Genomic DNA, 14,234 nt, shown 5'->3' on the forward strand with positions numbered 1-14,234 from the left:
ATTCTGAGCCACTCTTACGGTCGCAATTCTTTACAAACACTTGTCAGTATCTGTTTTAGAAGCAAGCAACAGCTCAAGCCAAATTCCGCAAATGTTTACTTCCTCTGTGTGCATCCCCTCCCTCGCTGCTGGCCCAGCAGCCCAGCCTGTGCATTCTACAGCAGGTCCTGGTATAAAGAATGAATTTCCAAACTGGTGTTGACAAACAATGCACTAGCTTCTAAATTGGTACAAACAGCATCTGTTTAACAGCTGTGTAACAGCAGCGGTAAGAAGGAAAAAAAAAAAAGCAATAGCTACGCTGTTTTATAAATCACTATGTCACCGTAGAGCACTGTTTTGTTCAAAAGCAGGACTGCTAGCCAATGGACTGCTTGATGTAGTGGAAACGATGCGAGCTGGTTGTCATGATGACATGCATGGGTGGGCTGGCATCAGCACCCCGGCAACAAATACTATACGTAACAATGCTTGCTGAGGGGATTCTCTCACCTTATTGTGCTCACTCCTACCATCACTGGCTCCTAGAGGTTGCAGTGTCTCAGTAAGGCTGCAGAAGCATTACCTTTGGCTTCTATCATGACATGTGCAACGCTTGGAGGAGCAGGATTTACTGCGGTCAGACCTCGTGTTAGCTGCAGTTAGACACATAATACATGCCCTGGTTTCATACACTAGATGAGTCAGTGACTGTTTAACCCTCTCAACAGTCACTCTGGACTGGATTTATTAACCCAGGCACAAAGGCAGAGAGACCTAAGCCTGGCTGCATGACGCTGAACTTGACGAAACATGAAATATCAGAAAGCCTGCGGGAAGGCCGGTATGATGAACAAGTATGATGAACAAATTCTGGTCAGGTTTTACCGTTTGTGTCAAATCACCGTCCTTAGAGCAAACTACTCTTATTCTTGCCCACACATTTTTCTGTAGCACTCTGCTCAAAAAGAGTTATTGTGATTTTTTAGAAAGCTATTTCCAGTGTTAGGGACGTGGCTGTACAGTTGGATGTGTTGGGAGAATATGAACAAATATAGCACTTAGGATAAAACATCACTGTCTCTCCTTACTATAGCAGCACAGGGAGATAATCAGACCACAAATCTGAAACTGAGCACTTCCCAGAGCATGTTTAAAGTGGCCTTAAATAAATGTCTGCAAAGTATTATGGAGCATATTCAATATTTAAAATATGTAACTTTTTATGATCAAGATAATAAGAGCATTTTGACGTAGCTACCCTGCCGCCTGCTATTTACATGTTGATTGTATTGTCTGCACTTGCCGTCTTGTTATGTGTTGTTTATCTTGAGATGTTTTAAGTTTTACACTAGAGGACCAGAATAGAAATAAGCCTTGGAATGTTTGTAGTCATATGTGTTTCTTTTAGATGATCAAATAAATCTAATTGTTCTAGTTACACTTTTAATCGACAAATGCCAAATCACATTTACAAAAATGGTGTTGGAACATAAATTAATATTTATCAATGCATTATGATGATGGGAGGAGGTTCATTAAGTGTATTTTGGTAAATGTTTGGGATTATTTAAATACAGCTGATAACTACGAACTGTAAAATGACTTTGAATATGTCTGTGCTTTCTTCAGCAACCATAAGAAATATGAAAGATAAGGATGAAAAATAATTAGGAAAATGTTAAACTGCTTCTTGAGCTCATCTTATTCACATCATTTGATATATTTCCATTTAAAAGAGAATATTGTTAGGCAACGTCATGCAGGGAGGAATTCAAAAGCGTCCGAAAGGCAAACATGAGAGAATTTTGGTTGCTTTGCAGGCAATTGAGCTCTTCATGGCTCATTTCTTGACCCTTTCCACAATCAACACTTTGGTAAGTGATGGATAATAAACAGATAATAGTCTACAATACAACTTTGAAAGGGTTTGTTCCATTAATATAATATCTTTGACTCTTTCATAGGTATTTTGCTGCTTTCATGGAGGGAAACATCAAGATGCAAAGACTGTCACCAATACTATTACTTACTTTCCAGCTTTGCATTTGTTTTTTGATAAAGGTAGAGGAAGAATTGTGTCGTACTGTGATGTTGTGTACTTCACTATAATGACATGTCCCCCTTGTCAATTCTCAGTGTCCAAATTGCCCTTCTAATGGTGGGTTTCAAATTAACCTGTGCTCTGGTGCCCCGGGCCCACAGCAACAATACAATGCATTCCCAGAACTCAGCACAGCAGGCCGCTGACGTCCCAGTTGCAGACCTGCCCACTACGCCATGCCAGCCAGCCAGCAGCCAGCCAGGCCAACCGCCTGCCTGCCTGCTTTTGTCTGCTTGGCTCGTTTCCTCAACAATGCATCGGCAGAGGACATCTTTAAATACACCGGCACAAATGCAGCGTTTCTGTGTTTAATCTTGACCGAGCTAGCAAGCTAATTTGCTCCTAAACCCTTGAGTCTGGGAGAAGCAAGGGGGACAGAAACATACTCTTAAATTACATGTGTGAATGGGGTTGGGGGGGTAGAGGAAAGCTATACGGGGAGCAGGGATGGACTGAGATCACTGATGCCAAAACTGCGAGGAACAAAATGTCACTGAGGTCACTTAAATACCTAAACCAAGAGTGAAAATTAGACATTCCTTCATTGAAACTTTAGGTGTGCTATCAGCAGGAATTACTCCCCAGCAATTGCGATGGGCAGCAGAGAAAATACAAACTGCATATGTCAGGGAAATGATAATGATGAGGGGGAAAACAGTGGTTTGTGTTGCATGGAGCGTTGCCTTAATAAACGACAGGTCCGTGACGATTTAAAAATGTGTCACCAACACCAAGATTTCTAAACTTTTTATCCCAACAGTTAAAAATCATAACTTAGCAAGTGTGGAGAAATAGATTTATCATTTAATGGTTTTGGACAATCTATAACCCATAAACATCCTAGAGTGAGAAACCATTATATTCTCACATTTGCCATGAAGAGACATTTCTCAAAGTTTTCATTCCTGATTTTTTTTGCTATTTCCATTAGCCTTCTGAAATAAAGACAATACCTCAGCACCTGTCGATGTGTCCAGCTCCAGACAACTGGGCAGCATACCAATATTTTAGGTCTCTCTCTCTCTCTCTCTCTCTCTCTCTGAGCTTCAGCTTCGCCTCAAAAGAGTGGCCTTACATAATTAATATAATGTGGCTTCTCATTCAGTCATGTTCACTTTGTGTCAGCCAGGACTATGTGTTTTATATTCCATTTTATCTTGTCACAGAAGCACCAGCAGGGTTCCGGCTCTCTCTCATTTTATCCCCTTTTCTGTCTATTTTTCCCGACAATTTTAACAACCTCCAGAAGTAGGGCACCGTAACATGATGAATGTAATGGTATGTAGCGTGATGGGCAGGTTGAGCCCAGCATATACAGTACGATGGGGTAGGGGCATTGGGACACCGATGCATTCATGGTTTGAAAAGACAGTCTACCCTATTTGCCAATGAACCAGAGTGTCACTCAGGAAGAAGAGATATATAAAAGAAATAAGGACAAAACAGCGAGGCCATGGCTGCAAGGTGATACATTAGATCTACGCCCACTGGGCTGAGGAAAAGCAACAGGGAGGCCTTTCCAACACTTTCTATTTCCCTGTCACAAAGGCCATTCAGTTTGCCATCTGGGGGGCAGACTGACTCTCCCAGCTTCTCCATTATTTACCACAGTGAGGCATGCACGATGATACCACTTAATATGTCCGTAGCATTAGCCACCCACCAGACCGTGCTACGCTATACAGAGGATTGTCAGCGTTGAGGCAGTCCACGAGAAGAGCTGTAGCTCGTATCTAAGACACACAGATTGAAATGGAGGTGAAGACTGATCTGGAGGAAAAGAGAAGGAACTAATAGGCCCATCTTTTCTGATTTGAGGAACATGACTATAGCATACATACGGATGATGGCAGGGGTCTGACACAGTGGTAGTAATTGGATTTCTCAGGCCCCGTGCCCACTCATGATAATATGCTGAGCTGTGACATGAAAAGTCCTTATGTGTGGCAAGGGAGCAAGGTGCAGCAGAGTGGAAGTGACAGGTGTCAAAGATCCAATTCCCTCGCTCCTCTCGATCCTCAAGTTGCTTTTCTCTGGAGGCAGCTGAGGAACAACCTGCCTTGTGGTAAAGCCAAACACCAGGTTTGACATTTAGTGGCAAATCCAAGCTAGTCAAACCTATGTAGAGTGCAGCGGAGGAGGTGGAGGAGGCGGAGACGAGGAGGGCGAGTGGGGGGCTGGAAGCACCATGGATATAAGAGGTCTTGGCCTGATTGCTTGCTTTATTTATTTTCTGATGCTAATGTGAGCTGAATATAGAAGGAGCGCGGGGTTCCTACGATGTGCCGGAGAACACACAAAGGAGCCCCACTGCAGATCTTACAGTTTTGAAGGGGGTAGCGCAGTGCCTGGCCTCAGTTCCCTCCCTGTCCTCCGTATGCATTCTGGCCTCATCTTTAACTGGCCTCATCTTTAACGAGGACTATATGAGAGCAGGCACATCATTAAAAAGAGCCATTCTGAGACTTTCCTGTCTGCCATTAAACTTAACAGCCGACCTCTCCCATTACCTTTTATCCTCCCCTTTCAGGAGAACGGGGACAACGGGGTTTGAAAAGTCACATTTGGCTGGCAAGATGCATCCACTGAGTGAATTCTGTCCCTAAGTCAACTCTACATAAAACAGGAAAGTTTCCTGGAATGTACCACAAGTAATTTGTTCTGTAAAAAAAAAATATATATAACCATGTACTGTAAATAAGCATATTCATTAACAGTTACAGCAGCTTGTACATGGTTCACACTAACCTGATTTTCCATAATATATACTGATGTGGTATAATAATTAGCTTAATGCCCAGAAAGATGAGTGGTAGCCCGGAGGAAACATCTTAGCAGAACAATATGAAAACGGAGGGCCTTTGTGAATAATGTAAATGTTGATGAATTTACATTCATTTGATTATCCACCACCGCCAGCTACGCCATAATGTAGAAACACCACTCTGCATTCTCTTCAGCTCTTGACCTTTCTCACACATGAACAGAGTCACAACGGGCAGAGCTCTTACTGCAGTCAGTGTGTGTGCATAACACAGTAATTCAGATTGACAAGTTAACTCAATGTGGTGCTCAGGTTATGCACATTACAATTTTGATCTTTATTCAACTTGAACAACCCTGATATGATCCGTAACCATGCGTGTTTCCTTTATCTGAAATATTAGTGAGAATGTCAATGCACTGAATAAGGAATAAACAGAGCACAGGGGTCTAAAAGACCCAGAGGTTCTTGGATATGAAGACATGTTGAAAGACAAAATCCAAGCTCAGTCATGTGGAGGCCGGCGGCCCATTAAAGTAGCTGGGGGAGGCTACCTGGGTCCACACACACTTCTCAGCAGGTCCCTCCTCTCTGTTACTGTGCATTCACTCTCTCATCAATAGTTTATAATCTGGGTCACCAGCAGCCAAAATGTGCCTCTCACTGTTGAGACCGACTCAAAATGTTGAATTACAACATTGTGAGCTCATCCCTGCTAGGTCATCTGGGGGACAGTGAGGGATCACTGACACTAATTGGTGAATGAAAGACAGTAATGACAGACGTGGTTTGGACGACTTGCCTTTAACCTCTGTTTAACTTCTGCTGAGTACAATTCCAAAGAGCATATTCTGCCATGCTATGCTTTACAGCGTATGCAGGGTGTCTGAGAGAGAAATTCTGCATTTCAACGGCTGTAAAGTGTTACAGAATAAATCATTCTCACTGAATATACATGAGGAGGAAAAAGTATGGAAATATTATAGAAGTACGCCTGAGGTAGTAACCTTTTGTTGCCACAACTGAGGAGGACGACATAACTTAACATATTCCCGCTACATATTCCATCTGAGTTATAATGTTGTCAGGAGAAACAAGGTGATGAGAGCTAAGATAAAAACAGGGGGGAGATGATAAAGGTACCAGGGGAGACGATGAAATAAAAGAAAAACAGAATGTAGGAATTCTCAAATGGATTAAAGAGGATGGAGGTATAGCGTTTTTTTTTTTCCCACAGAAAGGAAGTAATAGGGGTTAAAAAAAGAGAAATGCACATTGCTGCAGCACAGGAGACCCCCCCCCCCCCCCCCCTCTCTCTCTCTCTCTCTCTCTCTCTTCCTCCGTTACCCCAGCTGCAGTGATAAATGTCTCTTTGTATTCTGGACAGAAAACTACAGGCTACAATGTACTTGTCAGAAGACAGCTGATTTTTCCCGTTAAACAGAGCAGAGTATATTCTAAATCTTTCCTTTCACAGGGGGAGAAGATAAAACTAATAACTTGTGCCGAGACACATAGTGCCCAGAACCCCCCCCCAACACACACCCAGTTACTACACGTTTACCGCTGCGCTCCTATGTGTGTGTGCAACGTGTGTGTCTGCAGCAGGTGCAGCTATGTGCTACTGCATGCTATTTGTACTTTTGCTAAATTTCACAGCATCCTTAATCCCCGCAGTATAGCCATGGTTCCACTATGAGGGCTCATAAATGGGAGCCAGTACTACAGGTAATGGAGCTGATTATTGCTATCTGGGCTACGGGCCAGCTGCCAGACTCTGCCCTGCCTAGAGGGAGCACAGGCCGCCTGGTGTCTGATATCCTGGGATCCCTGTAATACAAGCCTTGCTTTGGCAGTCACTCTGTGACTATCCTGCCCACTTCCAGCCACACACTGAGGCTCCTTTGAGTTAGTCTATGTGTATAGTATGTCCTCATGGGGTTGTTTACTCCACATGGTATCAGTCTATAGTCATACCAATTCAGCGACAAGGCTGTGGTAAGGCATGCTTTTTGTAAATGTGTATAGGGACTCATGTTATAAAATCTGCAATTTTCTTCAGGGCAGAGTGGTTCTGGTGGCCAACTTGTACGCACGCAAATTACATTCCTGACAAGACAGACAACAATGACTTATCAGTTGGGGACACATTCCCTCTTTCTCTCAGCTGACCAGCAGCCATTGGAGTCCTCATTTCCACTAAAACCCCAACGTGTTAGAGTGTCCAGACCAGTGCTGGTTAAAAGATACCATGTTAGTGGCATCAAATTACCATTCCCAGTAAGACAGTGATGTGATTCACAAGTAAGTCATTTTCAGAGTATTACAGTTACTGGCTTGGGTTACATCACAGATCAAATTTCAATGGACATTCGACCAAACTTTGAACGATTCATTATCTCAAAAGGAAAACTTATTTGCCTTGGCTTCACTGTCACAATTCGGGTGCATGAGACAGCCTCTGCACTTCACTGTTTGTGGGTGGGAAGGATGCAAAATAAAGAACAGCATGGGGGAGGAGGCTTTGTCAACCTCTCATTATGTTGAAAATGCATTACATAGGAGATAAGACTAAATGGAAATTGTGTTCGGATAATAATCCATGGAAGCAAGCCCACATCAAAGATGGAGGTACAAGATCCTGGTTTAGGTACAAATGGGACTGCAGTCTTATCACTTGCCTTGTGTTTCATTGGAGAAGGAGTTGTACCCCTGCAGTGACCTTAAAGAATTAAAAACACAGCGGTGCGGCTCGGGAGAATGACCTCCGCCTCGGCCCCTCAGACACGAACTGGAATCAATCGCAGCCACAAAAGGCGAATAGACTGGAGAAAATGCTACAGCTCTGCTACTGGAATTCTGTTTCCCCCTACCAGTAGTATTTCTCTCTTGTGCCATCTCTTTATCTTCCTCCCTCACACTCTCCCTCCCCCCTCCTCCTTCTCTGATTAACCTTTAAAGACACACACCTGCAGGCACACACACACACACACACACACACACACACACACACACACACACACACACAAACACACACACACCACCATATACTGTGTACACACCCTCTCAGACAAGATTTAGAATTCAGGTACTTTCTCCCCTCGCTTTAATACACACTATGCCTCCATCAACTTCAGCACATTACCTGCTCTTAATCTCCCTCCCTCTGTCTGGGATCATCCTGATCCCCCTGTTTTCCCATCTGCTGTCGATCGGGGCCCAGCTTGGCTAGGTGCTCAACAAACAACTGTGATTCACTTGGTTTCTGCGGAGATTATTAACACACCTAGCATGCCACGGCGTCATGAATAAGCAATGGAGATCCGGAGCCCTATTTTCTCTCTGTCTCTGCGTTTCCTCCCTCTCTCTCTCTCACTTGCCCTGCCGCGTTGTGAACTGAATGCCAGGATTGTCTAGAAAATGAGCTGTCAGTGGAGGGCCTGCAATGAGACACATCAGGCTCATTGTGAGCCCTAGAAAATAATGAACTATTCCCATTTCTCTCTCCGATATGTTCAATACGCTATCCATGACAAGTGCAGAGAGATAAGCAGTCCCCTCTTGAGCTGATTAAATACACTGGGTATATTCAGGAGAGCTTTGGCAGAATGAGGGTTGAGGGGATGCCATCCTAGTATTAGAACATTACTATATGGAGGAGAAGACCCGCTGCATGCCTTTTTGCTCGTGGCTGTGTTAGTGTGTGCAGTTGAGGACGAGCAAGCTAGAGGCAATGCTTGTAAAACGTAAGAGAATCAAAACATGTCAAGTTTGTTTAAGCACTTCCTCACATCTTTTAACTTATTCCCTTGTGGATTTAAGGATGGGCTCACAGAAGTTTTTTTTTTTTTTAAATAATTTGTTGGTTTACTTATTTATACCGTAAACAAACACTACCAGCCACTTATTTTAATTTAGAACAGACGTGAAAGCAGTGTAGCAGCCGGCCCTGTCCAATTCGTTGCCCTAGGTAAGATTTTAGCTGCTGCCCCTGGCATTCCAGCCAATTCCACCACCAATCACTGTGTTCAGGATCACAAATAAACTGCATAGCTTTATGTATTTGAGATTAAGCTACGCAGCTCACACTTAAAAGAAAAACTGTATTTCTCAAAAACATGTAGGTTATTCCCCAAATACCCGAAAAGTCTTTCCAAATTTCTACTGACATTTACTCTAGCTATTTAGTAAATTAGCTCACGCTATCGTCCAAAGCAAGCTAACAGCCCTCTGCTTCAATGGCAACTACTAAGGAATAGATAAACTATTCATTCATCACGTCACCTGTCCTTTCTCCGTTCATCCTCCTCTTCTCTTCTTCCTTTTTTTCGCTGGGCCCCACAAACCCAGAAAATATGGCCTATTTTATAGGCTACGTAGTTATGTTGTGGGGTTTTTTAGGAAATATTTATTTAAATAGTATAAAAATAGTATTACTAAAAAAAGCAATACATTGTGAAATTGTTTTGTTTCCTTTCTATGAACCTCCTGAAACCAGATTGCTTTAATCATTGAGATAAAACAAAGATGGATAAAGGAAATCCACATCTCTCCTCTAACTGATGGAGGTTTATTTTACCGGGGGCAAATTCAATACTGGTCAGCTCTTTTTTTATTTTCATTATGTAAGTATAATTTCACTAAAACAGAGCCAGAGACCTTACTGAGTCACACAGTTTCATTCAGTGATGTAAGCACGATAAAAAAGATGAGCACAGATGGACACAGCTTGAAATGACATTTTATTTCCTTAAACAGTACTTCCTCCAGTCTCTACATCTCGGAGGCAGAATCTGCATCTTGGTTGTTCATTACAGAACTCACTACACCTGCTAGCAAGCCGTCTCTAGTGTGTTTGAGCATGCAGCGCGTGTGCACTCTATCTTCCTTAATGCTTGCATTGCACTGCGCTCTTTGTCACTGTCAGCCATTTTACCTCCACCAAGAGTTACACATTAGATTAAGCAAATCCAAATCAAAATGGATGGTCCCAGTATAGAGTTTGTATGTTAATCTCATCGTAAAATATCATAACGCAACACGTGTTGTTGTCAGCCCGAATCACAAGGCGACTTTTGGTGCTTAATTCAATCAAATGTTGTTTGAGAATCAGTCAAGTCCTCTGGCACAGTCACAAAGTTATCTTGGAGTGAGAGAACGAAAAAAGAAAATCACTTCTACCTGTCAGAGAGATTGTTTCCTCCTTGCCTCTTTTTATTTTCCCTCGCAAAGACTGCTTACTAGACTCTCAGCTCATCTCTCCATCTCTGTCTCCCTCACACGCCGACTCTCTCTCCGCCTCTCCTGTTGTCAGCACAGCCCTGTTCCTGTTGCCTTCCTGATTCTGACACCTGTCAGCATTTTCGTTAGTAGATCAGAGAACTGCAAACTGGAAATGTTCCCGTGTTGAATTTAGGGCAAGTTTTCAGCAGAAACATGTGACGTGCCTTTACTCTTTCTTTAATTCAACAGGGGAAAGGAACTGCCTGACTGGCACAAAGTTGGGAGATGTGGGTTGGAGATATTTTCAGTCAGTAGATGGAAACAGACGAGGAAGACAGAACGACATATGGAGGGTGATGGGGAGAGAGAAAAGGGGGGAGGGGCTGAAATCAATTAGGAACAGTGAAACCCTGTGGATCTGCTGATGGAAGAAGGGAATATGGAGAAGTCTGCGGCCCACGTAGGGGGCTTCCATTCCTGGGCTCCAGCTTCAGGCACACACCCAAAGGGAGCTAACAGATAGATGAGATAAATTCTCCAGAGGTGGAGGCTGAGGAATATGTCAGAAATAAAAGAGGCCTGTTCCCTAATTGAGCAGTCTTGGATCCTTGTGAGTCTAATAAGCCAAGAGGATGGTCTTCTTTTTTTTTTTTTAAAGAACATTTACACATTGACCTGGAAATAATTCCAAAACCAAGACCAGAACCCTCTAAACTGCTAAATCGGACAGTGCGAAGCGACATCATGCCCTCCCTTTCCGTCCCGCGGAGATAACTCAAGCGATTTAACAATACATGAATCTTAATCCTTAAAAACCACGGCTCATCCATATCCGGGAGGAATTAAAGTGTGAGCTATGACAATCAAAGGAAGTTGAAAAAAAAAAAAATAGATTTAGCTCTCTTTGTCACCAGCCCCCTCGGAGTCTGTTCCCTCGCTTCTCCCTTGACACTAATGGTTCTACAGAGCCAAAGCTAGCATGTCGCACATTTCAACCAAATCCCCCTAACTTCACAGACATGCCTGTAAAGATAAAGACAAATTCATTTTATATAGCTCTTCTCCTCAGTTTCTTGCTACGGCGATATCGTCCATCGCTATTCTATTGGCAGATATGATGGAGCCATTACATGTTAAAGATAGCCCCTCCTTTATAGATTCAAAGAGATTTAATGTAATTTGTTTTTCAGATACTTCCTAATCTAATCCACTGGGTGAGGATATTTCAGGTCAGGTTTGCGAAAAGAGCACACACTCTTTAGACTCTTGGCAGGGATTCAACAAAGAGGCATCCGCTCAGATTTAAGTCTAAAATTTCTTAACAGGCACTTCGTTGAAAGTTACCTTGGTGGTGGCTGGTGCAGGAATAATGAATAGCTGTTGTTGAAACATCATCAGTGAAAGGGAAAAAAAAAACATAACTCTGATGGACAAAAGCCAAATATCAGACTGCTAAATAAATATGCCCACTGTGATTCAGAGCAGGGCGAGTTAGCGGCTGAATCTCGTCATACAATTGGATACCCACATGAAAGCACACGACAGGGATGCAGGGTCTTTGTGTAAAGGTAACGGCTTGTCTCCTGGGCAAACAACACCTTTACATGGCACTGGGAATGGTAAACATTTGCACAGCAAAAGCCCGAGAGTTTAACCCTTCTTCCATCCCTCTTCAAGCTTCCTTTTGTTCTCAGCACTTAACACAAGAAAACAGAACAATAAAAACACACAAAATACAAGGCACTTCTATCCTCGGCTTGTGTGTGTTGTTGTCCTTTGGCAATTGCAGTCTCTCAACTTGTTTTCTGCTTTAGCTGGCAGAAGAGGCGCACTACACAACAGAGTTGGTCCCAAAAGACATCTAAGCAGCGGGGTGTTTAGTGAACATGTCTATTTGTTTTCTGGCAATTCCCTGCATACAGCCAATAGCACCAGCAGATAGTGTCCGTTTTTGTCAATTAAGACAGATGAGCTCAGAGTGAAACCACATCATCACATGACTGTAACCACTGCGGCTCTCGTATTATAAAAACCTCAACTGTTCTATTTCTGCCTTCGTCCTCAAGTGACTATGCACAGAATAAAATGAAGGAGGGAAAAGAGCTAGTGTTCTCCTGAGGAGCGCCACAAAAAGAAAACTCTGATGATGTAAAATCATCATACAACAGCAGAGACAGATTCAACTATGCGTCATGCTGAATCTGCCCATCTCTGTCAGCCCACCATGCCCTTTAACTGTGTAATTGCACCGTTGAGATGGTAATAGGGACGATTTCATTTGCTACGTCATTACATTTCTGCACGTGTAGGGATCTTTGGTCAAGTCGTTTAATAATTATGAACAGCAGCTCATTACTCTCTGGTGTGACCACTGCTGCTGACTGACGTTCTAAACAAAGGGATGGGAAGCTTCCAGTGAAGCCATTTTTGTTGAGCCCTTACTGAGGGAAAATAGCGAGTCTTTAGCTGAGTGCAATAAAAAAAGAAATGAAAAAAAAGCCAACAACAACCCACCTAATTGTAATTCCAAACAGATACTTTGTTATCATCTATTTGTTCTGGTCAAATGAATGGACAGCACTGTGAAATAGCCACTTGTTCTGTTTACCAGCAATGTGGCAATGCATTATACATTCAGGAGGCATGCATCCATTTTGCTGAAACAGATACAGTCATTGGTGGTGTTAATGAAAAAAGAACTGCCTCAGAGAGTTCTCCTCACTTGTAATATTCCTCATGTACATCATTTGTAATTGTCTCCAATAATGAGATCCCAAAACTAGAAGACCTGTTAGCATGCACTTTTTTTTAAGGCACAGGATTTTTGGGGGGTGTTGTGAAGTAATTACAGCTGGCAACCAAGTAGTCAGCAAGTTCACTTTTCATTGCTCATTACCGTCTGAAGCCGTCGAGGGAATGCCCGGTACAAGTTGATTCTAATGGTCGCCACACTTCCGTCTATCTGTATATCGGGCCGCGAAGGCAGGTCCATTTGTGTGACTGTGCTCGAGGTGAAGCGAAGTGTAGGTTGCCTAATCTTATTATTCCCCAGTCAAACAGCATCAACAGCCAAATTGCTCCAAGTGAAGCATCTGGTTAGTTAAACGTGCCAAGGACCAGACAAGGAAGAGCCTTCCAGTCTTTTTGCTTCTCCAGCCACACCCACACAATTCACAATCCGCCGATAAAAATAGATAAATAAAATAGAAAACAAATCCCTTAATCTTCAATCCTTTATGCATTTTATCAAACTAGGATTCATTTTTCGTCATCTCTTACTCATTTAAAGGTCTTCCCTATAGGAGCTGAGTGGAATAGTGAGAGACTGGAAAGCCTTACTGGGGCAGTGTTAGTTGATGTTAACTGAGGGAAGAATTTGGCACAGGTTCCCAAATTGTAGCACAGTGCAAATGTACAGTTCAGATACTGCGAGGGATTTCTGTGAGTGCTGTCCTCAAGAGTGTACTTTTAAAATATAATGTCCGGTATTGCCACCTCACTCAGAATAAAATTGCTAATGTGAGCCTTTCTAAAATGTCTGCAATTTTTCACACACAGAGACCGACTCTCGCGTTCTGCTGAGCTGTTACACCTGTGCATGTGGTGTTACCTTTGAGCTCGGTAAATACCCTCAGGTGCATATAGTAACATCCTGGTGTGCTCCAGACAGCTCTCTCCGCTCTCTCTCCCTCTTACTGACCCACTCTCTTCCTCAGTCTGACTGGCAGTAGTTAAAAATGAACATGACCCTTACACTGACTTCTGCCAACCAAGTGGATGTCTTTTTAAACGGCAAGTCAAAAATGAAACATCAACATTAATTCCCTGCTAAATGGTCCGACTGAATAATGGATGAGGGCACATGGAGATATGTAGATTTCCACCTTCTACCGTTGTGAGCCTGATTGCTGCCATTCAAGCGCGTCTGAAGTTGGCAGACATGGCTACTATCAGTCAATAATGTTGCCTAAGCCTGTATCAAAGGGTAGCCTTAGCTGTCAGAGATCCCTTACATTAGCTGCTCGAGCAGGACATCAAAGACGAAAAAGAAAACTGTGATGTTATTCAAACTTGCACATCTGAAGCTCGCGATGGGCATAATGCACCTTAAAAGATGCTCCTGTGGCATAAAAACACACTGCGGTGCACGCACGAATACACAGC

At 43.0% G+C, this 14,234-nt stretch overlaps 1 protein-coding gene across 7 annotated transcripts in view; it reads right to left on the reverse strand.

Moving 5' to 3' along the window:
• The window catches only part of pcdh19 (protocadherin 19), a 54,524-nt gene that overhangs the window by 8,591 nt on the left and 31,699 nt on the right, over positions 1-14,234 (reverse strand). The gene's annotated exons all lie outside the window — the stretch shown is intronic.

Source organism: Anarrhichthys ocellatus, unplaced genomic scaffold, assembly GCF_004355925.1.
Source record: "Anarrhichthys ocellatus isolate YVR2014 unplaced genomic scaffold, GSC_Weel_1.0 scaffold27, whole genome shotgun sequence".
Taxonomy (NCBI): Eukaryota; Metazoa; Chordata; class Actinopteri; order Perciformes; family Anarhichadidae; genus Anarrhichthys; species Anarrhichthys ocellatus.